The sequence below is a fragment of the Dermacentor andersoni genome, chromosome 1 (assembly GCF_023375885.2).
Source record: "Dermacentor andersoni chromosome 1, qqDerAnde1_hic_scaffold, whole genome shotgun sequence".
Classification (NCBI taxonomy): domain Eukaryota; kingdom Metazoa; phylum Arthropoda; class Arachnida; order Ixodida; family Ixodidae; genus Dermacentor; species Dermacentor andersoni.
Window position 1 is genome coordinate 309,309,993 of NC_092814.1, and position 24,105 is coordinate 309,334,097.

A 24,105-nucleotide genomic window follows, 5' to 3' on the forward strand; every position below is an offset into this window, starting at 1 on the left:
TCACTCTCACCCGCCTCAATAACACCGAGCTGTAGCATTTTCTTTACCTCAGCCTCCATAATATCGTGCTGGCGGGGTGACACCCGATACGCCTTGGATCGTACTGGCACTGGGGAGGTAAGTTCTATATCATGAGTAAGGACAGAAGTCCTACCAGGCCTCTCAGAGAACTGTCCTTGAAACTCTTGTAAGAGCTGGTGTAGTTCGGTTTTCTGCTCAGGCGACAGCGGTGCTTTACTGATTAAGTCACTAATGACTTGATCGGTGTCTTCCCTGTTCGTCACTGAGCCTAGTCCCGGAAGCTCGACCGGAAGCTCTTCAGGAACGTTTACCATCATGCACACCACTGCTTCCCTTTGTCTATAGGGTTTGAGCAGATTACAGTGGTAAACTTGCTGTGCTTTCCGCTTTCCTGGCAGACTCACCACGTAGTTAACGTCCGACAGTTTTTGAACAATCCGTGCTGGGCCCTCCCACTGCACGTCGAGTTTGTTTTTTAGCGATGTGCGCAATATCATGACCTCATCGCCCACCTCGAAACGACGGGCCCTGGCTGTCCGATCGTAATAAACCTTGGCCCTCTGCTGGGCCTTTGCCATTGCTTCACCTGACAACTCCTGTGCCCTTCTTAAGCGTTCGAGGAGCCTAAGCACGTACTCCACCACGACTGGGTCGTCGCCCCTGCCTTCCCACGACTCTCGAAGCATGCGAAGCGGATACCGCAGCGAGCGACCGTACACCAGCTCAGCTGGCGAAAACCCCGTAGCCGCATGCGGCGCGGTCCTTAATGCAAACATCACCCCAGGCAGACACAGCTCCCAGTCAGTTTGTTGTTCAAAACACAATGCTCTCAACACGCGCTTCATGACGGAGTGGAGCTTCTCAACGGGATTCGACTGTGGGTGGTACACTGAGCTGTGTAACAGCTTTACCCCGCACCTTTTGAGAAAGGCTGTCGTCAAAGCGCTAGTAAACACTGTGCCCTGATCTGACTGGATTTCCGCAGGAAAACCAACTCGCGCAAATATGGACAGTCGTGCATTGACTATCTCAACTGAGCTGAGTTCTTTAAGCGGCACTGCTTCAGGGAACTTCGTCGCTGGGCAGATCACAGTCAAAATGTGTCTGTACCCCGTGGTTGTTACCGGCAGAGGTCCCACTGTATCAATAACGAGCCGTCTAAAAGGCTCCGTAATGATAGGTACCAACTTCAACGGCGCCCTCGATTTGTCCCCTGGTTTGCCCACCCGCTGACAGGTGTCACATGTCCTCACAAAGTGGTCTGCGTCCCAAAAACACCCTGGCCAATAGTACTCTTGCAAGAGACGGTCCTTAGTTTTCTTAACTCCTAGGTGTCCGGACCACGAACACCCATGCGACAAGCGCAACAGATCCTGACGGTAGCATTGAGGCACGATCAGCTGATCGAACTCCACTCCCCTGCGGTCTAGATTCTTCCGATACAGGACCCCACCTCTTTCCACAAAATGAGCATTTTTCTTGGCGATACCTTCCTTGACAATGCAGCGTATGTTTTCCAGGCTGCCATCCTTTTTTTGCTCGGCTATCAAAGCCGACCGGCTGACTTTTAGCAACCTATCAAGTCCGTCTGACGTAGGCGCGATGAGCAAATCTGCAGATAGCTCTTCTAACTTTCCCTTATCGGGCATTTCCTCTCCGGTATCTGGTGCCTTCAATGCTACAGGCTCAATTTTATTCAGTTCGGACCTGCTCTGAATATCAGCTTGCTGCGCCTCTGACCCTTTCTCATTGTTCGACAACGTCGGTCCCGCAACTACCGCCTTTGCAGCGAGCTCCCGAACCTTCGATCTGGTTAAGGCCTGAACGCTAGCCTCACCAAACAAAAGCCCCTTCTCGCGCAGGAGGTGATCGGACCTGTTCGAAAATAGGTATGGGTACTGGGGGGGGCAGCATAGATGACACTGCGGCCTCCGTCTCAAGCGCTCCGAAAGGTCCTTCAATAAGCACTTTTGCTACGGGCAGACACACGCTATGAGCTTCCACGGCTTGCTTGATCCATGCGCACTCGCCCGTGAACATATCGGTTTCTACGTAGGAGGGGTGAACTACATCCATTGTAGCTGTGGAATCGCGAAGCACTCGGCACTCTTTCCCGTTCACGAGGAGGTCTCGCATGTAAGGCTCGAGAAGCTTCATGTTCTCGTCCGTGCTGCATAATGACAAAAACACGACTTTTGTTTTTGTTTCTGGACACTGCGCCCAAAAGTGACCCGGCTTCTGACACGTATAACACACGCGCGCTTGCCTCATCTCGAACCGTTTTCTGCGTTCGGCTTCGGCTGCCGCCGTCTCCTTGGGTTCGGTCGGACTGCTTTCACTCGCATCCGCACTACGTGTGTTCCCCCTTGCTCTCATGGGTGTGAACTTCGGCCTCTCAAACTTCGAGCCAAATTCACCCTTTTGACCGTCCTTAGCTCCGCGAGCCCGACGCGTCACAAACTCCTCGGCTAGCTCAGCGGCTTTAGCCACTGTACTAACGCCTGGCCTATCCAAGACCCAGTACCGCACGTTCTCAGGTAACCGACTATAAAACTGTTCTAGCCCGAAACACTGCAGAACTTTCTCGTGGTCACCAAACGCTTTCTCTTCTTTGAGCCACTCCTGCATGTTTGACATGAGCCTGTAGGCAAACTCTGTATATGACTCACTTTTGCCTTTCTCATGTTCCCGAAACTTTCGACGGAACGCCTCCGCTGACAGCCTGTACTTTTTTAGCAGACTCGATTTCACTTTGTCGAAATCCTCTGCCTCCTCTCTCTTCAAGCGAGCGACTACGTCGGCTGCCTCGCCGGGTAACAAAGTGAGCAAGCGCTGTGGCCACGTTTCCCGAGAGAACCCCTGCTTCTCGCACGTTCGCTCAAAGTTAACCAGGAACAAACCAATGTCCTCTCCAAGCTTAAACGGCCGCATCAGGTCAGTCATTTTGAACAATACTCGTTCTCCTGCACCGTGTGCCTGACTTCCATTACGAGCGCGTTCCATCTCTATCTCGAGACGCTTCATTTCCAAAGCGTGTTGACGGTCGCGCTCTTTTTCTTTCTCTTGTTGCTCTCGCTCTTTCTGTTCTTTAAGTTCGCGCTCCTGTCTTTTTGCCGTCTCCCTCTCCTCAATGGTCTCAAGGCATTCCGACAGCTCGTCATCCTCAGCTTCTAACTCAAGAATAGCCCTTAGCAGTTCTGGTTTTCTGAGTTTGTCTGAGACATCCAGACCCAACTCCCTTGCAAGCTCCAGCAATTTCGGTTTGCGCAACAACTTCCAATCCATGGCTACTCTGAATGCTGCTTTCTCTACTGCCTACTATTGTCTTGCCGCAAACTAACCCGGCAGCAACGACAACCACAATTACCAGCTCTGTTTCTGACACTAACAAAAGCCTGGCAAAACTCAGAAGAAGAAAGTCCCGCACCACCAAACCTCGCAGCCAAGAATTCAGCGCAGTCGTTCCGCTGCAGGCAACCAGTCATCACACAGGGCTCGTTGCACTGCTCCCGGATGGTCGTTGTGCTGCTCAGCATACAGTCAACCGCATATCTTCGCTGCTGGCCTCCGTTGTCGCGATCTCACCGCTGGCAGACAGTTGTTGCAATCGCACCGCTGACGCCCGTTGTTGCATCTGGGTCGCAAGCCCCAAGGGTAGCGTTGGCACAACTGGAAGCATCCGAAGGTCCCGGCAAAGCATGAGTCGACTGCTAACAGAACAACTTGTTTATTCTAGCATCGCAAAAGAGCGGCCGGTCAGGTCGACCAAAGTGGAGAGACGGGAGAGCACGCTACTCAACGGAAGAAATCGGAGCCTCTCTCGGCGTCCGGGGGCAGCTGCTTTTATACTCTCGCAGTTGAGGGCAAGCAGGAATGTCTCGTCAGAGGCGCACGTGACGGGGCATGGACACGCTGAGAGACAGGTTGAGACGAGTGTAGTGACGCATCCGCCGGGCCGGCGCCAGTCAGACCTCCTCGCTTCACACTTGGGGAGCTCCTCTCCCCGGCTGCCGCGCTTTGACAAGCGTGGGCACCAACATGCACACACACACTTGAAGACACGTGGCATTGAAACATGCCTGGACGCGCTTGGCGGGGAGGCGTATCGGCGGCGCTGAACGGGCCAAAATGTCCGCCGCTTTGAACGAAGTCCCGGCGTCCGTTGCATCCGCGCCGGCTATACCGCGCGTCGTAGGCGAAACGTAACACATGGTATAGTATTTCTGCTACTTCATTCTTAAAAACTTTATAGAACGCTGATCCGAGACCATCTGGCCCAGGCGTCCTTCCTTTGCTCAAATCTTCAATTGCTTGCTTGATTTCATCTCTAGTAATTTGTCTTTCAAGCTCTAGTTTAATATCCTCGTCAAGCCTTGGCATTTGCTTAACATAGTCGTTTATAAATATATCATTTACTTGCACTTCGTTGCCGAGCAAACTATGGTATCGCTCTACAAATGCTGTTTCAATGACGCTCTTATCTGTCGAGACTTCGTTTTGGTAGCGAATTTCATTTATTTCGTTTTTTGTTGCATATCTTTTTTCTTCACCAATCGCACTCTTAGTTGGTCCTTCGCCTAACCAAAGCCTCTCTGAACGCGCTCTAATAACAGCGCCTTTATATTTTTCTTCTTCCATCTGTTCCATCTGTCTTTTAACATCTTCGACTTCACTTTTAAACAAACCCGGTATTGTAGTCTCTGCATTCAAAAGGAAATCAAGTGTGCTCTGTAGTTCTTTTTCCTTTTGTTTTTCTTTATGTCGTAGTATGCACGATCTGTCTATTGCACTTTGTTTAACTTCGCACTTGAATTGTTCCCAAGCTTCGATGAAATTTTTGTGACTCGTGGACACTATTTCCAATTTCTCGCGTACTATTTGGACAAATGTGTCATCAGTTAAGAGCTGTTCATTTAATTTCCACAGTTCCCAGTTGAATGCAGAGACTTTGCGCTTTCTACCTATTTCAAGCATTACGAAGCTGTGATCACTAAAACTAACATGTTTCACAGCATAGTTACAACACATAGTCATAACATCCGAAGAGATATAAACGCGATCTAATCGTGCGTGGCTTTCGCCCTGAAAGTGGGTAAATTGCACTTGATTTCCACGGAATATGTCCCCTACATCAACAAGGCCAGATTCATCCACCAACGCCTTAAGCTGTAGGGCACTTTTGTCCCGTACTGGTTCACTCTTAACAGAGTCTTCGGGCATGCAAATACAATTAAAATCGCCAAGAAAAATGAGTTGCCTGTCCCACTTTAGAAAGCCAGCTACACAATCAAAAAAACTTTTCTTTCTGAAATTTGGTTCGGCGCGTACACACATACAATTCGCCAATGTACTTGGTTTAAATAAAAGTCGCACAATGCTAGGCGTCCGTCATCAGAGGTGATAACACCCTCTTCAACGATTCCGATACCTCGTTTCAGAAAGATAGCACAACCGCCAGACTTTCCAACGGCATGGCAAACACAAACGTTGAAATCTAATGCGTAAATTTTGACCATGCGGCCCGCCTGCTCCTCGCTGTCTATTTTTGATTCCTGTAAGGCTAGAATATCGATGGTGTTTTCTTTTAGCAGACGTCTTAACTGCACTTGCCGCTTTCTTGCCGTGAGGCCGCGCTCATTCAGCGTGCCTATTCTTAATGCCGATAAGGACGTTGAATTCATAGAAAGCGAAAGGTCAAGCGGACCGCTGGGTGATTGTGCCGAATTGACAGGACGCACACTTACACTGTTATTTCGCACTGATTCTGGGTGCTTCGTCAAGCATGGCGAAGCCGAGGTGTTTTCCTTGTCGGTAGGCATGGCGACGTTTCGTGCTGCGCGTCCCGCTCCAGTATAGCAGTAAAGTCATCCCTCGGACAGTGCCCTCCGCTAATGCGGAGGCCCTGTCGGTGTAGTCCTCCTGTCTGGAGGCACGTTGGGCTTCACCTTCAGGGGGCCCTACGGTGGGACCCTGCCTTTGGGGGCGGTTCACCGGCGTTGACCTTCTCGCGGTTGTCGTCTTCGGTGGTAATTTCCCGTGGTCTCTTTGAGACGGCGACGCCAGGGTTGGTTTTTCCTTCTTCCGAGTTGATGCCCTCCATTGCGGTTCCGCCCTCTTCCGTCTCGATTGTTTCGCTAACGGCAGCACAGTTGGTATGGGTTTTCTCAGCCTCTGGCGTATTCTGTGGTACGTCGTTCTTTCCATTGTCACTGGCCGCAGCTTTCATATGTCCCTTGTTTTCGGATGGGACAGAAGGCGTGGCACCCGACGTTGTCGGCTTCTCGCCTCCACTGACGGTCTCCTCCGCGTCGACTTGGTCCATGAGGTGCTCATCGACGGTGTCGCTTCGCCCAGTTCCGGTCACACTGGCGTAGCTACGCGCGCATTGACTCTCGTCGTGGCCATAGCGACGACAGAGCTTGCAACGCGGAACTCGGCACTCGCGCCGTATGTGACCGGTGCCATGGCACCGGAGGCAGAGCGGGGGTCTGCTTGGGACGTGCACGAGCGCATGGTCTTCCCCGACGCGAAGTTGATGAGGCAGGTCTTCCACGGTAACGCCTACCTTCAGCCGTAGGGACACCAGGCGCGTGTGGGAGCCTTTGTCGTTGCAGCCTGCAACGCGCCACTTTTCCCTCGAAATTTCGCTGACCTTGCCAAAAGGCGCCAGGGCGCCTCTGACTTCGTCGCCCGGAGTCGTATGTAGAAGCCAATACAGCTTCATCCTGACGTCTTGATTTCGAGGGTCTATTACCATGCATCGGTGGGCCTTTACGCTGAAGGTTGGAGCAGACAAAATCTTTTGTTTGCCCTTTTCGTCCTTGAAAGTGATGGCCCAGACGTGGTTCATCTGATAGGCACCGAAGGCCTCCACTTCCGGCATCAGCTGATGATAGTCAAGTGCCTCACGGAAATGCTCGACTCGGTAGGGCCTCGCCTTCACGTCTCCGTGCAAAAAAAAAAACGGTCGTTGTAACAGTCGATCCTGTAGGTAGTTGCGGCAAAATAACCTGGTAGTCATCCTTCGGTGTGTCGTTCAACCTGAGACCGCGGCCCTGCTGGGCCGCTGTAACCGCCCCTTCGGAGCAAAAGATTCCGCGACCGTTCACTGCGGTGGCCGGAAGTGGCGGTGGTGCACCCACCTCCGCATGCACACACCACAGCAAACATATCAGTATGAATAAATAAAAAAGACAAGCTTCGCCACCGGGAGGAATCGAACCTCCAACCTTTCGGTTAACAGCCGAACGCGCTAACCGATTGCGCCACGAAGGCGGCGGTGGGGTACGTTCCTCCGCATGCACACATCACAGCAAACATATCAGTATGAATACATAAAAAAGACAAGCTTCGCCACCGGGAGGAATCCAACCTCCAACCTTTCGGTTAACAGCCGAACGCGCTAACCGATTGCGCCACGGAGGCTTTTTTTTTTCTTTTTTTTTATTTCCTGTTTTATAATAAATACACGATTCACAGCTATTCTCCGCTGCGATTACAAAACAAAAAAGACAGTTCAATGTGCGGGTGTACCTTGTCGTTTAATTTTGGTTTAAAAAGGCTGAATGTTTGCAAGCTGTTCAAATGCTGTTAACCACTCAGGTGGTTCGCTGAGCGCTTTAAACGCTTCGCGGATGTACAATACATTTTCAGCAAAATATTCTTTGGCCGGTTTTGCGTCAACATCCTCATTACGCACCGCCATTCATGTTTTCGACACGCTGTGCATGCAGAGTAACATCACCATATCACATGGCACGCCTTCTGTCTCTTCAAACGGTAAAAAACGGATTCCAAAAGGTGTTAAAGGAAATTCTTTTTTTAGTGTTCTTTGTAGAATGTCCCAAAGGAAGACTGAGTCCCTGCACTCCAGAAAAATATGCTCCATTGTCTCCGGTTTCTGACATATCTGGCAATTCACACTCCAGGGTACAAAGATCCCCTTCTCCTGCAGCCATGGCTTGACAGGAAGCGTGCCAGTGTGTAGCATGAAAAAAAAAGTTTTTGTTGTTGCTCTTACAGGCATTTTCTTAACTCTTTTTAAGACATTCTGCTCACGCCCCAGTGCATATACTGCACGGTATATTGGTACTGGACACATGATATTAACTAAATCTCGGTATAATCGCTTTCTTGCGACTGTGTTCAGGTATTCCAGAGAAAAGTGTACTTTTAGAAAACGGAAAGAGCTTATCACTTCAAACAAAAAACCTCGGACAACCGCTTGACGTATGCCATACGACGTCACAACATATTCTGGCAGTGCGTCACCTAATCGCGTCTGGATAACGCACCGCAAAAAACAATCGCTTTCGTCGCGCAAGAACATGAAACGCGACACTACTTGTTTCAAAAATAAATGCGACAAACCCAACCCTCCCTTCTGCACAGCGTGAAACAGATTCAGACGACTCGTGCGCTCCCATCCTGATCCCCACACAAACATAGAAAAAACCCTGTGCAACTTTTGTACACACACTCGGGATATACATAAAACTTGCAACATATAAAACACTTTAGCGACAAGAAATAAATTGCAGACAGTGGCTCTCGTGAATATTGACAGATTCTTGCCTCCCCACTTCGTTGTTTGTGCTTTAGCACGCTCAGTTTGTTCAGGCCATTGCGTCGTGGTATCGCGATAGTATTCCAAAGGAACACCAAGATAACTGGTTGGCGTATCTGTGAACGGTACTGTTTCTAACACTGCAGGCCGGCTGTCCCATTCACCGTGCCAGAAGCCTAAGCTTTTTGGCCAGCTTATGGCACTCCCCGTCTGACTGCAAAACTTTCTTGCATCCTTGACTGCCTCCCGAATGCTCTCTTGGTCAATGCAAAAAAGTGCGATGTCATCTGCGTAAGCTAGTATTTTTACTTCCTGAGTTAAAAGACGGTAGCCGCGAATGTTTTCGTTTTCTCGTACCTTCAAACAGAAAGGTTCAAGAAAAATCGCAAAAAGTAAGGGCGACAAAGGGCACCCCTGGCGCACACTGGATAATACTGGTATATTTTCGCTGAGTCTTTTATTGATTATAAGGTGAGCGGAACAGTTCTCATAAGCCATGGCTACTCCGTCCTGAATCACTTCGCCTACATTCATGTGTTTTAGCAGGGCAAAAAGTATGCTGTGAGCAACCCTGTCAAAAGCTTTTTCTAGGTCTAACTGAACCATTGCTACACATTCGAGGTTCGCATCACAGCATTCCAATATACTCCTAGCGATGTGAATATTCGACAATATTGTTCTATTCCTAATACCGCATGTTTGGTGTGGGCCTACTATGGATTTAATAACTGACTGCATCCTTTTTCCGAGCACCTTCATGTAGATTTTATAATCCGAATTCGTAAGACTTATGGGCCTGTATCCAGCGACAGATTTCAGCTTTACCGTATCGGTGGTTTTCGGTATAAGCACAACATGACTTTTTCTGAATGATGGCGGCAAGTGCTTAGTTTCATGAGCTTCTGATATTACACAGTGCAGTATCTCGCTTATTTCGGCCTTAAAAGTTTTATAGAAAGCTGCTCCTAGGCCGTCTGGTCCAGGCGCCTTTCCTTTACCCAAGTCTTCTATGGCTTCTGTAATTTCTTTCGCAGAGATCGGTCTCTCCAGTCCCTCTTTTATTTCGTCTTGTAATTTTGGCAGAAGTGTTAGAAAGGTGTTCACAAACTCTTCTGTTACGGGCACCTGCCTACCGAGCAACGCTCGGTAGTGTTCAACGAAAGCTTTTTCAATTACTTCTGGGTCTTTTGACATTGTGTTGTTAAAACAAATTTCTTTTATTATGTTTTTGGATGCGTAACCCTTTTCGTCACTGAGCGCGCGCTTAGTTGGCGCCTCTCCCAGCCACAGCCTCTCGGATCGTGCTCTTATCGCGGCTCCTTGGTAAATTTGAGCGTCCACCCTTTCAAGTTCGCGTTTAATTTCTCTAATCTGTTTCGAAAACAATCCCGGTATTGTGCACTCCGCGTTTAGAAAATAATCGAGCATGCTTTGCAGTTCTTTCTCTCTTTGTTTAGCTTTATGACGCATCACACAAGCCCTCTCGATCGCACTCATTTTCACTTCAATTTTAAACTGCTCCCACAGCTCAGCCCAATTTGTTGTAGCATCTATTTGCATTACGTCAATTTTTCCTTTTACCGTTTTGACAAACCATTCATCACTTAAGATCGTTTCGTTCATTTTCCACAGTTCCCAGTTAAAGTGAGACCCTCTATGTTTCGTGCCCAATGTACACGTTACTAGGCTGTGATCACTGAAGCTCACGTGCTTTACTGCGTAGCTATTGACCGTTCGCGCAAGGTTTGCTGATACGTACAAACGATCTAGTCGAGCGTGACTCTGCCCTTGGAAATGAGTAAAGACAACACTGTTACCGCTTAATATGCTTCCAACGTCTACTAAATCATAGTCTGCCACGATTGCGCAGAGTTGATGCGCACTTGTATCCCGTATTATTTTACTGGGCACCCTATCTTCGGACATGCAAACACAATTGAAGTCACCAAGAAGAACAACATTTCTTTCACACGTCAGGTGTGACTCAACAAAGTTAAAAAAAAATTTCCTATCACTAATTTTGTTTGGAGCGTACACACAGACAACTCGCCAATCAATATTATTGAAAGAGAAATCACATAGGACCAATCGCCCATCTTGGGCCGACATTACACTCTGCGCAACAATACCTATTGAATTACGCAAAAATAAAAGACAGCCACCGGCCTTACCTACTCCATGACAAACACAAGTGTTGTAACGGGACTTAAAAACCTGAACCATTTTGTCCGTTTGCTCTTCGCTTTCAATTTTAGTTTCTTGAACAGCAAGAATATCTATGTCGTTTTCCAGCATCAGGCGACTTAATTGTGCTTGTCGCCGTCTAGCCGTTAGCCCTCGTACGTTAAGCGTGCCAATACGTATTGCTATTCCATGATTATTTGCCATTGTAAGAGAAGAGCAAGCACAAACTACAATACCTTTCGGAGATCAAGGACCGCCAAACTTACAAAAAACAAAACCCTACACCATCATAAGCTCCGTCTCATACGGTGAAGGCATGACGTTACCAAATGCGCTACTCATCATTCACTTAAAGGTTCCGCAGCACCTAGTCCTTACTCAGCCTTCTACAGAACAGCACCCCGCTACCGCGGGGGAACTGTCGGCGTTGTCCGCTTATCTGGTGGGACAGTCGGCGTCTGTCGCCCGTCTGGTGGGACGGTCGGCGTCTGTCGCCCGTCTGGTGGGACGGTCGGCGTCTGCCGACCACCTGGCGGATTGGTCGGCGTCTGGCGCCCCTCAGGTGGATGTTCTCGCGTCGGCCTCCTCTCGAGCGGAACGTTCGGCTTGGGCTTGAGTGTAGACCGCCGGAAAGAGGAAGCCTTCGTGGGTGGCCCTTCGCTGCTGTCACCGTCGTCTTGCTCAAGCCTGACATCTTGATCGGGTATTTCGCGAGGTCTCTTTGAGACGGCGCTGGCCTGGTCCATTTTCTCGCCGGATTCTTCGATGAAGGCAGCGCCAGAGTTGCCCTGTCGCAGAACGCCCTCGGCAGCCTCCGCGTCCCCCTCACTTTCACGCACCGTAGAATTTTCTGCAGACGGTTCACTTTGCACTTCATTCTTGGCCACTGCCTCGCTACTGCCCTTTCTGGGTTGGCACTTGACGCTTGCCATGACCACTGGCTTCTCTTCCGTGCCTCGTGGGTCTCCGCCCGCTCCAGCAGTCTCTTCCGCGTCCGCTTGATCCATCAAGTGCTCGTCTAACGCGTCGCTCCGGCCAGACCCGGTCACGTTAGCGTAGCTTTTCACGCACTGGGTCTCGTCGTGGCCGAAACGACGACAGAGTCCACAGCGTGGCACACGGCACTCGCGCCGTATATGGCCGGTGCCGCGGCATCGGAGGCAGAGCGGAGCTCTGCCTGGAACAATCACGAGCGCATGGTCCTCTGATGCTCGTAGCTGATGCGGGATGTCTTCCATGGTCATACCAGCCTTCAGCCGTAACGATACCAGACGCGTGTGAGAACCTTTGTCGCCGCACCCTGGTACTCGCCACCGCTCCCTGGAAATTTCGGTCACCGTTCCGAACGGCGCCAAGGCTGCTCTGACGTCCTCGTCGGGAGTCGTGTGAAGCAGCCAGAACAGCTTCATTCTAATATCCTGGTTGCAAGGGTCAATGGCGACGCAGCGGTGTTCTTTGACACTAAAGGCCTTCGCTGACAGCAGCTTCTTTTTTCCGACTTCGTCCTTGAATGTTATAGCCCAGACATGGTTCATCTGGTAGGCCCCGAGGGCCACCACCTCCGGCAACAGCTTATGACGGTCAAGCGCAACGCGAAAATGTTCGACTCGATAGGGCCTGGCCTTCAAATCACCGTGCAAAAACACGGTATTACACACGGTCATACCTGATGGCAGATGCGGCAAAACAAGCAGGTAATCCTGGGAAGACGTTTCCGTAAGCCTGATACCGCGGCCCGGCTGGGCCGCATGAACCGCCCCTACGGAGCACAACATTCCGTGACCGTCCGCTGTGGTGGCCGGAAGTGGAATGCATCGTTGCGCCACGGAGGCGGCGGTGGGGCACGTTCCTCCGCATGCACACACCACAGCAAACATATCAGTATGAATAAATAAAAAAGACAAGCTTCGCCACCGGGAGGAATCGAACCTCCAACCTTTCGGTTAACAGCCGAACGCGCTAACCGATTGCGCCACGGAGGCTGCGGTGGTGCATGTTCCTCCGCATGCACACACCACAGCAAACATATCAGTATGAATAAATAAAAAAGACAAGCTTCGCCACCGGGAGAAATCGAACCTCCAACCTTTCGGTTAACAGCCGAACGGGCTAACCGATTGTGCCACGGAGGCGGCGGTGGTGCACGTTCCTCCGCATGCACACACCACAGCAAACATATCAGTATGAATAAATAAAAAAGACAAGCTTCGCCACCGGGAGAAATCGAACCTCCAACCTTTCGGTTAACAGCCGAACGCGCTAACCGATTGCGCCACGGAGGCGGCGGTGGGGCACGTTCCTCCGCATGCACACACCACAGCAAACATATCAGTATTAAGAAATAAAAAAGACAAGCTTCGCCACCGGGAGGAACCGAACCTCCAACCTTCGGGTAACAGCCGAACGCGCTAACCGATTGCGCCACGGAGGCGGCTGTGGTGCATGTTCCTCCGCATGCACACACCACAGAAAATATATCAGTATGAATAATTAAAAAAGACAAGCTTCGCCACAGGGAGGAATCGAACCTCCAACCTTTCGGTTAACAGCCGAACGCGCTAACCGATTGCGCCACGGAGGCTTTTTTTCTTCTTCATTGCCGGTAATCAGCAGTACATCGGAAAGACAACATAAGGAACATATATACACAGACAGATGAACTTCTCATCCGTTAACAAAAATTAATAAGTAAAAGCCGCCTGTTATATGTGAGCTGGCGTTGTTTAAAATTCTTTAAGATTAGCCAGGGGTTCTATCCTGGCCATCCAAGGCGGGGGGCACTCATGTGTAGCAAGCACATCAAGAAAACGTGTTATTTGTTCTCGAAAGAAAACACGGGCTGGTCTCGCATCGGGGTCGCAATAGAAGCCAGCCATGCGGGCTCGCCATATACAGTAGAGGCCAGTTAACATTATCTGATCGAAAGGTGTTCCGTCCTCGTCATCTATCGGTAGATACCTTATGCCATGTGGATCAAGAGGAAATTCTTTCTTTATTGTTCGCTGTAGAACATCCCAAAAGAAAACCCCCGCCCAACAGTGTAAAAAAACATGGTCTATTGTTTCTGGTTGTTTGCATATGAAGCAATCTGAGCCCCATGGCATGTAAAAGCCCCTTTCTTCTAAAAACGTTGCAACTGATAGTGTTCCTGTGTGTAGCTTGAAAAAGAAAGTTTTCATACCAGGCGGTACCTGCATTTTTTTAACACGTTTGAAAACATTCTGGCCTGGGCCTCGACTGTACACAGTTCGGTACCGAGGTGGGGGAAAAAGGCTGTCCAATAGATCATTGCGCAGCCTTTTTCTTGTGACCGTAAACAAATATTCTTTGGAAAACCGTACAGCAAGGAAACGAACACTCAGCACAATTTCCTTATAGAATCCGAACACTGCCACCGGTACACTTTCAGAGCTTATAATAAACTCGGGTAACAAATGCGCAAGTCTAACTTTGCAAACCAATTGAAGAAATGAATTATCATATTTCCTGAAGAAAAAGAACCGTCCGACTAATTGCCTCACAAAGAGGTGGGCCAGCCCTAGCCCTCCATCTTTCACCCGTCTGAAAAGATTGTTGCGGCTGCATCTCTCCCATCCAGAACCCCACACAAACACGGCAAAAACTCTGTGCAATTTCTGTACATTGGCTCTGTTACAAAAAATGAATTGCATAACGTACCATAGCTTAGCTACGAAAAACAAGTTGCACACTGTAGCCCTGGCAAATACTGAAAGGTGTTTGGCTCTCCACGCCTCAGCCTTCTCTTTAACCCCTTTAAGCTCGCACGGCCAGTATTCGTCGCTCTGTTTATAAGCTTCAAGTGGTACACCCAGGTATTTTACTGGTGTTGTCGACCACGTGACATTCCCAAAGATAGCGGGGGTCTTAGGCCACTCCCCATGCCAAATACCGTGGCACTTGCTCCAGTTTACTCTACTTCCAGTGATTTCGCCAAATTTTTTAACAACATTTATCGTTTGCAAAACGCTCTCCTTGTCATTGCAACACACGGCTACGTCATCAGCATAGGCCAGAAGTTTAACTTCTGATGCTTGCATTGTAAACCCATGAATACATTTGTTCTCAATCACTGCCAAACACAGAGTCTCTAGATAAATACAGAATAGGAGTGGGCTGGCTGGGCAGCCCTGACGCACGGAACGTTGAATGCTGATGGGGGCCCCCAGTGACTTGTTAATTATAAGCTTAGTACTTCCGTTCCGGTACGCCATGGCCACCCCGTCAGTAATTATGGACCCGACATTTATATGTTTTAGAATGGCAATTAAAATAACATGAGCAACACAGTCAAAAGCTTTCTCCAAATCAAGTTGGAGAATAGCAACTCGCGACCTTAAGGCGTCACAACATTCCAGAATTGATCTCATTATGTGTATGTTTGTGCTAATAGTACGTCCCTTGATGCCGCATGTTTGGTGACTACCTACTATGGTTTCCATTACTGATTGTAACCTGCAAGCGATGATCTTCATGAATACTTTGTAATCATTGTTGGTAAGTGATATTGGTCTGTACGACGTTACATATTTTAGTTTCGTAGGCTCGTCGGTCTTAGGGATGAGCACGGTGTGTGCTTCCCCGAAAGAATATGGCAATGCGTTTACTTCATACGCTTCGTTAAAGACGTCAGCGAGAAGAGGCGACAAGTCTGATTTAAACTGTTTATAAAAAGCGGCGCAAAGGCCGTCCGGACCCGGCGATTTTCCAGTTTTTAAATCATCAATTGCCTTTTCCACTTCACGTGCTGATATCGGTGCCTCTAGTCTGTTCTTCGTGTCGTCGTTGAGTTGCGGCATGCGTCCCAAAAACGTGGCTCTAAAGGCATCTACGTCAACAGGACTCGATGCAAAAAGCTGTTGAACGTGCTGGAAAAACACTTGCGCTATGTCCTCACAGTCGGTTATTTCGTGATCATCTACTTCAAGTACATCTACGTGGTTACGCCGTGCGTGCCTCTTTTCAAGACCGAGCGCACGTTTAGTTGGAGCCTCATCTGCTGTCAAAGCCTCTGCCCTTGCGCGTATAATCGCTCCCCGATATCGCTCTTCATCGCATATCTCCAATTTCGATCTGATGCTACGCAAATCGTCTTTGTATGCGCCCGGTTGGCTGCACTCTAAGGCCGTTAACTTTTCCAACACCACCCTTAGTTCTTTCTCTTTAACTCTTTCTTCGTACTTTATTTTGCAGGAGCGATCGATGGCGGCTAGTTTAATTCGTTGTTTAAAATTTTCCCACTTTTCGGTGACTCGCAACACGTTATTTCCCGCTTCTTTCAAATATTCCTGTACTTTGCTTAGAAAAAGCTCGTCAGTTAACAATTTGGAATTCATTTTCCACAACTCCCACGTGAAAGTGTGGTGTTTTGCTTTGCGTCCAACATACATCTTGACCAAACAGTCATCAGTGAATGAAAGAGGCGTGACACCGTAGCTGTTACACAGGGGTATTACGTCTAGTGACACGTACATTCTGTCTAGACGCGCAGGACTATTGCCCTGGAAGTGTGTGTAATGAACCTCGCGTGTTCCAACCAGACAGTCAGCCACGTCGTCTAGGTCGAAATCGGTTAATAATTCAGCGAGGACATGGCAGCTTTTGTCATTTGTTCTTCGGCCTGTTCTGTCCCGATCTCGGAGTACACAATTAAAATCTCCCAGAATTATCACTTTTTTGTTCATGCACATGTGCGTCCTTAAGGATGAAAAAAACAGAGTGCGCTCTTCACAAACATTAGGTGCATAAACACACACAACACGCCACGAATCATTACCAACATTAAAGTCAACATACACTAACCTGCCTGAAGGGCATGAAAAATAATTTTCGATAGATAAGCCGGGAAGTTTCCTAATAAATAAAATAACACCCGCCGACGCACCTTTAGCATGGCTCACTACCACGTAGTATAAAGACGTAAACCTTAGCACCATGCCCCGGGTCTCCTCCTCCCCTTCAACCTTTGTCTCTTGCACGGCCAGAACGTCGAGGTCTTGGTCCACCATCATCCGGTACACTTGGCTTTGTTTACGCTTGGCGGCCAGACCTCTTACGTTTAGCGTGCCTAAGCTAAGCGTTGGGTTGGTTGCCATTGCTAATACGAGAAAGTTAGAGAGGCCCGGAGCACTGTGCTCACCACAACGTCTAGCCAGCGGCTAGACGCCTCCGGGACCGTCCGGTGGTCTGGTGTGGTCCGCGGACGGCTGTGGCTTGTCGCCGGCTTTCCTATCCCGATGAATGTTTGGAGAGGGCTTGAAGCTGCTCCTTCTCGTCAAAGTTGTCTTTGCAGGTGGCCCGTCGGCATGGTTCTTTGCAGCTGTTTTCCCATCGGTAGCGTCTAGCGGCCTCTTAAAGGTAGCGTTGCCGCTCGTATCCATAGGGTCGCTGGTTGGGGGCGGATCCCCACCTGCTGTCTCGCATGCGGCTTCATCAACTACAAGGCAGTTTTCCTTGCTTTTCGCCCGCTCTTCTGCAGGACCCGTTGTCGTCCCATCTTTCTTTTCGAGGGTAACAAATACATCTGTATCTTTCGCTGCCTTCGATGTCGCCTCTGCATTGCTGGCGCTCTCCTTGTCACCAGCCCCCTTGGCAGCGTCCTCGGCTTCAGCAGCATCCATCCTCATCTGCGCGACGACCTCGTTCGCTGGTGGCCCCACAGCTGCAGCGTATGTGCGCACACACTGATCTTCAGAGTGTCCAAAGCTGCGACACCGAGCGCAACGCGGTACCTTGCACTCGCGACGGACGTGTCCGACACCCTTGCATCGTAGGCACTGCATCGGCCGTCCAGGCGCTACGACAAGGGCCAGTTCACCGGCAACTCGGATTTGGTGCGGGAGGTCATCGACAACAGAACGCTCCGCGACGTTGAGTCCTTGTCGCCTACGCCTCTGACACGCCATCGTTCTCTCGTCACTTCCACGACCTTGCCAAAGGCCGCTAGCGCTGCCTTTATATCTTCGTCCGCCACCCAATAAAGCAGCCAATGAAGGCGGAGGCGTACCTGTTGGTCTTGAGGGTCGACGATAACGCAACGACGCCCCTTCACGTTGAGCTCTTTCAACGCCAGCATCCTTTTCGTTGCCTCGTCACTCGAGAAGGTGACTGTCCATACGTGATTGATCTGGTAGGCTCCAAGTGCCATGACCTCCTGCAGCAATCCAGTCGGGATGAGTGCATCTCGGAAGTCTTCGACCCTATAGGGCCTCGCTCGCACGTCGCCATGCAAAAACACGGTGTTTTTGACGACAGGTCCCTTGGGCAGTGGTGGCAAAATAAACTGGTAGCTCGCTTCCTCGTCATCGTCCATAAGCCTGTTACCGCGGCCGGTGGCCGCAAAAGCCGCTCCTTCGGAGCCCACGATCCACACGTCCGTACAGCTCGGCTGCCGGAAGTAGAATCCTTGCGCCACGGAGGCGGCGGTGGTGCACGTTCCTCCGCATGCACACACCACAGAAAATATATCAGTATGAATAATTAAAAAAGACTAGCTTCGCCACCGGGAGGAATCGAACCTCCAACCTTTCGGTGAACAGCCGAACGCGCTAACCGATTGCGCCACGGAGGCGGCGTTGGTCCACGTTCCTCCGCATGCACACACCACAGAAAATATATCAGTATGAATAATTAAAAAAGACAAGCTTCGCCACCGGGAGGAATCGAACCTCCAACCTTTCGGTTAACAGCCGAACGCGCTAACCGATTGCGCCACGGAGGCGGCGGTGGTGCACGTTCCTCCGCATGCACACACCACAGAAAATATATCAGTATGAATAATTAAAAAAGACAAGCTTCGCCACCGGGAGGAATCGAACCTCCAACCTTTCGGTTAACAGCCGAACGCGCTAACCGATTGCACCACGGAGGCGGCTTTTTTTTTTTTTTTTTTTCCTTTATTGCCAGTCCTCGACATATCACAACACAAATTCCTAAATGATATAAACAAAGACCAAGGAAGCAAAAAGGTATGAATACACAAACGGAACAAAGAACAGTAATATTTACATTTGCTGCCGTCCGCTACTGTGGCACGACGTTGTCGGATTAAAATTCCTTTAGTGCTGTAAGGGGTTCAACCCTCGACAGCCACTCAGGAACAGGCTGTTGCAACGTGATCACTTCCACATACCGTTGCATGGATTCACAAAAGTACAGACGCGCCGGTCGGGCATCCGGGTCACAATGGTAACCCGCCATTCTTGCGCGCCATAAACAGTGGAGGCCCGTAACCATGATCAGGTCGTACGGGAAACCTTCGTCGTCATATACTGGCAGAAACCTGATTCCGTGGGGATCTATAGGTAGCTCCTTTTTTAGAGTCCTTTGTAACACGTCCCAGAAAAAGACCCCTTCCCAACAGTGGATGAAGACGTGATCTATGCTTTCTGTTTTTTTACATATAAGGCAGTGGGTTCCCCATGGCATGTAGAACCCACGTTGTTCAAGGAAGATTTTAACAGGTAGAGTACCGGTGTGTAATTTAAAAAAGAACGATTTAGTGGCTGGTTGAACTGGCATCTTCTTCACCCTTTTCAATACATCTAGGCCTGGGCCTCCACTGTACGGGGCTCCGTACATAGGTACCAGCAAAACACTGTCACATAAATCACGATATAACTTTTTCCGTTTTACATTCCACAAATATGCACTTGAAAAACGAACACGCAAAAAAGAAACACTCTGAACTATTTCCCGAAAGAAACCACGGACTGGTCCTGGCATTATTTCCGTACCTACAACGAATTCGGGAAGTGATCTTGACAGCCTCATTTGGATCACCGTGCGCAGAAATGGGTCGTTTGTATCTCGAAAGAAGAAGAATCTATTCACCAGTTGACGCGAGAAAAGGTGCACCAACCCCAGACCACCATCCTTCACACGTCGGAAGAGATTATCTCGGCTGCATCACTCCCAGCTCGATGCCCACACGAATACAGCGAACACGCGGTGCAGTTTCTGCACATTAATACGAGAGCACTGTAGGACCTGCATTACGTACCAGATCTTTGACACGAGAAACATGTTGCACGCTGTAGCTCTCGCGAACATTGACAAGTGACAGGCGTTCCATCGGTCGGCTTTTTCTTTTAGTTCTTTTGTACGCTCCTTCCAGTACTCGCTACTGTCCTTGTAGGCATCAAAGGGTGCTCCAAGGTACCTAACTGGCGTCGTGACCCAGTTTACGTTCGAAAAGTGGTCTGGTGTAGACGCCCATCTTCCATGCCAAAACCCCAAACATTTCTGCCAGTTAACGTAGCTGTTAGTGACGTTACCAAACTTTTTGACGATATTAACAGTATTCAATACACTTTGTTTGTCTTTACAGCACACAGCCACATCGTCAGCGTATGCCAGTAGCTTCACTTCTGCTGATTGAAGACTAAACCCCTTAATACATTCATTTTCGATGACGGCCAGACATAGCGTTTCTATGTAGACACAAAACAGGAGTGGACTGAGTGGACAACCCTGGCGAACGGAGCGCTTCACGTTAATGGGGGCCCCCCAACATCTGATTAATTATAAGTCTGGTATAGCAGCTCCGGTACGCCATGGTCACCCCTTCAGCGATTATGTGGCCAAAATTAACGTGTTCAAGGATGGTAAGCAATATGTCGTGAGAAACACAATCAAACGCCTTCTCCAAGTCTAGCTGGAGGATGGCTACTGCATCGCACATGGCGTCACAACACTCCAGCACACACTTCATTTTATGGATGTTAGTGAAAATGGTTCTTCCACGAATACCACACGTCTGGTGTGGGCCGACTACTTCCTGAATAACTGACTGGACCCGTCGTGCCAACACCTTCATCAATATTTTGTAGTCGCAGTTAGTAAGCGCTATGGGTCTGTAGGAGGAAAGTTGCTTGAGCTTTTCGGTCTCTTCTGTTTTCGGTATTAGTACTGTATGGGACTGGCCAAAGGATGGTGGAAGTATTTTCAGTCCATATGCTTCATTGAAAACTGCTGTTAAGATAGGAGCTAGGTGGCTTTTGAACGATTTGTACCAAGCGGCACAAAGACCGTCTGGACCTGGCGACTTCCCAGGATTCAGGTCTTCGATGGCTTTCATCACTTCATGTTCTGTTAATGGTCGTTCTAAGGTTTCTTTAACCTCACTCGACAGCTGTGGGATTCGTTGCAAAAATAATTTCTTGAAATCGTGCATGTTGACAGGCCTGAATGCAAAACGTTCTTTGTAATGCTCAAAGAAAGCACGCCCTATATCATTGTTATCCGTTAATACCAGCCCTTCATATTCGATAGCTTCAATCTGCTTACGTCTCGAGTGCTTTTTTTCTAGCCCCAGTGCTCTTTTCGTTGGCGTTTCCCCGCATGATAGCCTTTCTGCTCTGGCGCGCACTAGCGCACCTCGGAAGCGATCTTCGTCGAATACCTCGAGCTTCTTCTTAACGGCGCGCATATCTTGTTGATAGGCGCCAGGTTGCATGCATTCAAGCTTCGCAAATTTTTCTAGCAATGTTGTTAAATCCTTTTCTCTGGCCTTTTGTTCATATCGCAGTACGCTACTTCTTTCGATTGCCTTCAATTTAATGCTTTGCTTCAGCAACTCGCATTCCTCACCAAATTTCGTAGAACTGTCTGCTCCAAAAGAATTCAGAGCAGCCACTACATTTTCGTTAGAAGTTTCATCCTGTAACACCTCTGCATTCAATTTCCACAGTTCCCAGACGAACTTGTTTCGTTCTTTCTTCCTGCCCACCGTGCATTTTACCAGGCAGTGGTCAGAATATGATATGGCCGTAACTGTGTAGCACTGGCATTTTTCAACTAAATCGTATGAAAGATAGATACGGTCTAAGCGTGCGTGACTTGTGCCCTGAAAGTGAGTGTAGCTTACGTGTCCGTGACCGCGAAAACATTCTGCGATATCTTCTAATTCGAATTCGTGTGTAATCTGCGCCAGGATATCACTACTTTTGTCACAAACCACGCGACGCGTAGACCTATCCTCAGCTTTCAATACGCAGTTGAAGTCGCCTACACAGGCTATCATTTTTTGCACATGTAAATGATGCTTTAAACTCAAAAAGAAATTTGCCCTCTCTTGCACAGTATTAGGCGCATAAATGCAAAACACGCGCCATTGGACATTACAATAGCTGAAGTCACAAAAGACAAGTCGACCAGAAGTACAGGAGAAGTAACCATCTATAACAAGACCAGGGAGCTTCCTCACGAACAGCACACACCCTGCCGAAGTCCCTAAGGCATGGCTCACTACCGTATAGTAGTTATACGAGAACCTTTGCACCATGCTCCCGGTCTCCTCCTCGCCGTCTACCTTGGTTTCTTGCACGACTAAAACGTCGAGGTCGTGGTCCACTAGTAGTCTGTAAACCTGACTCTGTTTCCTTTTGGCGGCCAGACCTCGAACGTTTAGCGTGCCGAGGCTAAGCGACGGGTTGGTAGCCATTATTGGTGAAAACCGGAGGGGAGAAGGCCCGGAGCATGGTGCTCACCTTAACGTCTAGCTGACCGCTAGACGCCTCCGTGGCCATCCGGTGGCCGTCGCCCGGGTTCCTCTTTGGTCGGCTTCGGGGTAAGCCTACGGTCAGTCTCCAGGTTCGGCTTAGGCTTGAGGGTGGAGCGCCTTCCAGGTAGCGTCTTAGCGGGTGGTGCCTCGGAGTCACCGCCGGCCTTTCCGTCGACTTTCTCCTCGTGCTGCAGGGATCTCTTGACTGGTGCCGAGACGGATTCGGCGCGGGCGCTAGCAGGGGTCGCGTTGTCGTCCGCCTCTGCCTGCGTTGCATCCGTAACTGGCTGGTGGCTCTCATTTTCTTGCGGGGCCGTCTTCACGCTCTCGACTGTAGCTGCTGGTTCTTTGGGGGGAGGGATATTCCTTCCTCCTTCGGCTTGCTTGGTCGTCGCGCCGGTTTCTGCCGCCACTTTGCCGTTTCCAGCTCCCGTGGCCGCTTCCTCCGCCTCGGTCACGTCCATTACATGGTCTAACGTCGACGGCTCGCTCTCCGCCGAACCCGCGGCTACTGCGTATGAACGCACACAGTCCGCGTCGTTGTGTCCAAAAAGCCTGCACCGCGAGCAACGGGGAACCTTGCATTCACGACGAACGTGGCCAGAGCCCCGGCAGCGCAGGCACTGCATGGGACGTCCTGGGGCTACCACCAGCGCAAGCTCGCCGGCGACGCGGATCTGGTGGGGCAGGTCGTCGACTTTCATTCCTGCCTTCAGCTGCAGCAGCACTGCTCGGGTCGTCGAGCCCTTGTCGGAAACGCTATCCACTCGCCAGCGCTCCCGGGTCACTTCCGTCACTTTGCCGAAGGAGGCCAGCGCGGTCTTGACGTCTTCGTCGTCCACCCCATGCAGAAGCCAGTGGATACGAAGCTTCACCTGTTGTTCCTTGGGGTCGATGACCAGGCAGCGACGCCCCTTCACCTGCAGCTCCTTCAGGGCCGCCAGCTTTTCGGCAGCCTCGGCTGTCTTCATCGTCACCGCCCATACATGGTTGATTTGGTATGCTCCAAGGGCGACGACGCCAGAGAGCATACCAACAGCTTGAAGCGCGTCTCGAAAATCTTCTACACGAAACGGGCGAACACGAGCGTCGCCGTGCAAAAAAACTGTGTTTAAAACAACACGTCCTGTAGGTAGCCGAGGCAAAATTATCTGGTAATCCTTATCTTCTTCCGTCGAAAGCCTGTTGCCGCGGCTAACAGCCGCATATGCCGCTCCATTGGAGCCCATGATCCCGCGATCCGTTCAGCTCGGGAGCCGGAAGCAGAATGCGCGCCACGGAGGCGGCGGTGGTGCACGTTACTCCGCATGCACACACCACAGAAAATATATCAGTATGAATAATTAAAAAAGACAAGCTTCGCCACCGGGAGGAATCGAACCTCCAACCTTTCGGTTAACAGCCGAACGCGCTAACCGATTGCGCCACGGAGGCTTTTTTTTTTTTTCTTTATTGCCGACTTCGACGTACTCAATCAAGGTTTACAAAGATAAAACGTGTGGACCACACTTTGGCCAACACGGCACTAAAATCTTTTTAACAACGCTAATTCATCAAATAAGGAGATCCATTGTGGTGGATCAGGCAGCGCTTTGAACGCATCTCTTACACACACAACACTCTCAATGAAGTTTTCCCGAGCCGGTCGAACAACAATGTCTCCGTTTTGAAATTGCAATCTAGTTTTCCACATAGCGTGGAGGCTCAAGATCATAATAAGGTCATACGGGACATCCTCGGCGTTATCAATCGGTAAGAAGCGTATTCCATATGGGTCCAGGGGTAACTGTTTTTTCAATGTTCTCTGCAGAAC

At 49.8% G+C, this 24,105-nt stretch overlaps 11 non-coding genes across 11 annotated transcripts; all 11 read right to left on the reverse strand.

Moving 5' to 3' along the window:
• Positions 1 to 7,222: 7,222 nt before the first annotated feature.
• On the reverse strand, positions 7,223 to 7,296 carry TRNAN-GUU (transfer RNA asparagine (anticodon GUU)). The gene has a single exon. It is a non-coding gene; the product is annotated as a tRNA-Asn (tRNA).
• Positions 7,297 to 7,372: 76 nt separating this feature from the next.
• On the reverse strand, positions 7,373 to 7,446 carry TRNAN-GUU (transfer RNA asparagine (anticodon GUU)). Its single transcript has one exon. It is a non-coding gene; the product is annotated as a tRNA-Asn (tRNA).
• A 5,233-nt stretch (positions 7,447 to 12,679) lies between these two features.
• On the reverse strand, positions 12,680 to 12,753 carry TRNAN-GUU (transfer RNA asparagine (anticodon GUU)). The gene has a single exon. It is a non-coding gene; the product is annotated as a tRNA-Asn (tRNA).
• A 76-nt stretch (positions 12,754 to 12,829) lies between these two features.
• Positions 12,830 to 12,903, reverse strand: TRNAN-GUU (transfer RNA asparagine (anticodon GUU)). Its single transcript has one exon. It is a non-coding gene; the product is annotated as a tRNA-Asn (tRNA).
• Positions 12,904 to 12,979: 76 nt separating this feature from the next.
• On the reverse strand, positions 12,980 to 13,053 carry TRNAN-GUU (transfer RNA asparagine (anticodon GUU)). Its single transcript has one exon. It is a non-coding gene; the product is annotated as a tRNA-Asn (tRNA).
• Positions 13,054 to 13,129: 76 nt separating this feature from the next.
• Positions 13,130 to 13,202, reverse strand: TRNAN-GUU (transfer RNA asparagine (anticodon GUU)). The gene has a single exon. It is a non-coding gene; the product is annotated as a tRNA-Asn (tRNA).
• A 76-nt stretch (positions 13,203 to 13,278) lies between these two features.
• TRNAN-GUU (transfer RNA asparagine (anticodon GUU)) lies at positions 13,279 to 13,352 on the reverse strand. The gene has a single exon. It is a non-coding gene; the product is annotated as a tRNA-Asn (tRNA).
• A 4,933-nt stretch (positions 13,353 to 18,285) lies between these two features.
• TRNAN-GUU (transfer RNA asparagine (anticodon GUU)) lies at positions 18,286 to 18,359 on the reverse strand. Its single transcript has one exon. It is a non-coding gene; the product is annotated as a tRNA-Asn (tRNA).
• Positions 18,360 to 18,435: 76 nt separating this feature from the next.
• TRNAN-GUU (transfer RNA asparagine (anticodon GUU)) lies at positions 18,436 to 18,509 on the reverse strand. Its single transcript has one exon. It is a non-coding gene; the product is annotated as a tRNA-Asn (tRNA).
• Positions 18,510 to 18,585: 76 nt separating this feature from the next.
• TRNAN-GUU (transfer RNA asparagine (anticodon GUU)) lies at positions 18,586 to 18,659 on the reverse strand. The gene has a single exon. It is a non-coding gene; the product is annotated as a tRNA-Asn (tRNA).
• Positions 18,660 to 23,652: 4,993 nt separating this feature from the next.
• Positions 23,653 to 23,726, reverse strand: TRNAN-GUU (transfer RNA asparagine (anticodon GUU)). The gene has a single exon. It is a non-coding gene; the product is annotated as a tRNA-Asn (tRNA).
• Between the last annotated feature and the right edge of the window lie 379 nt (positions 23,727 to 24,105).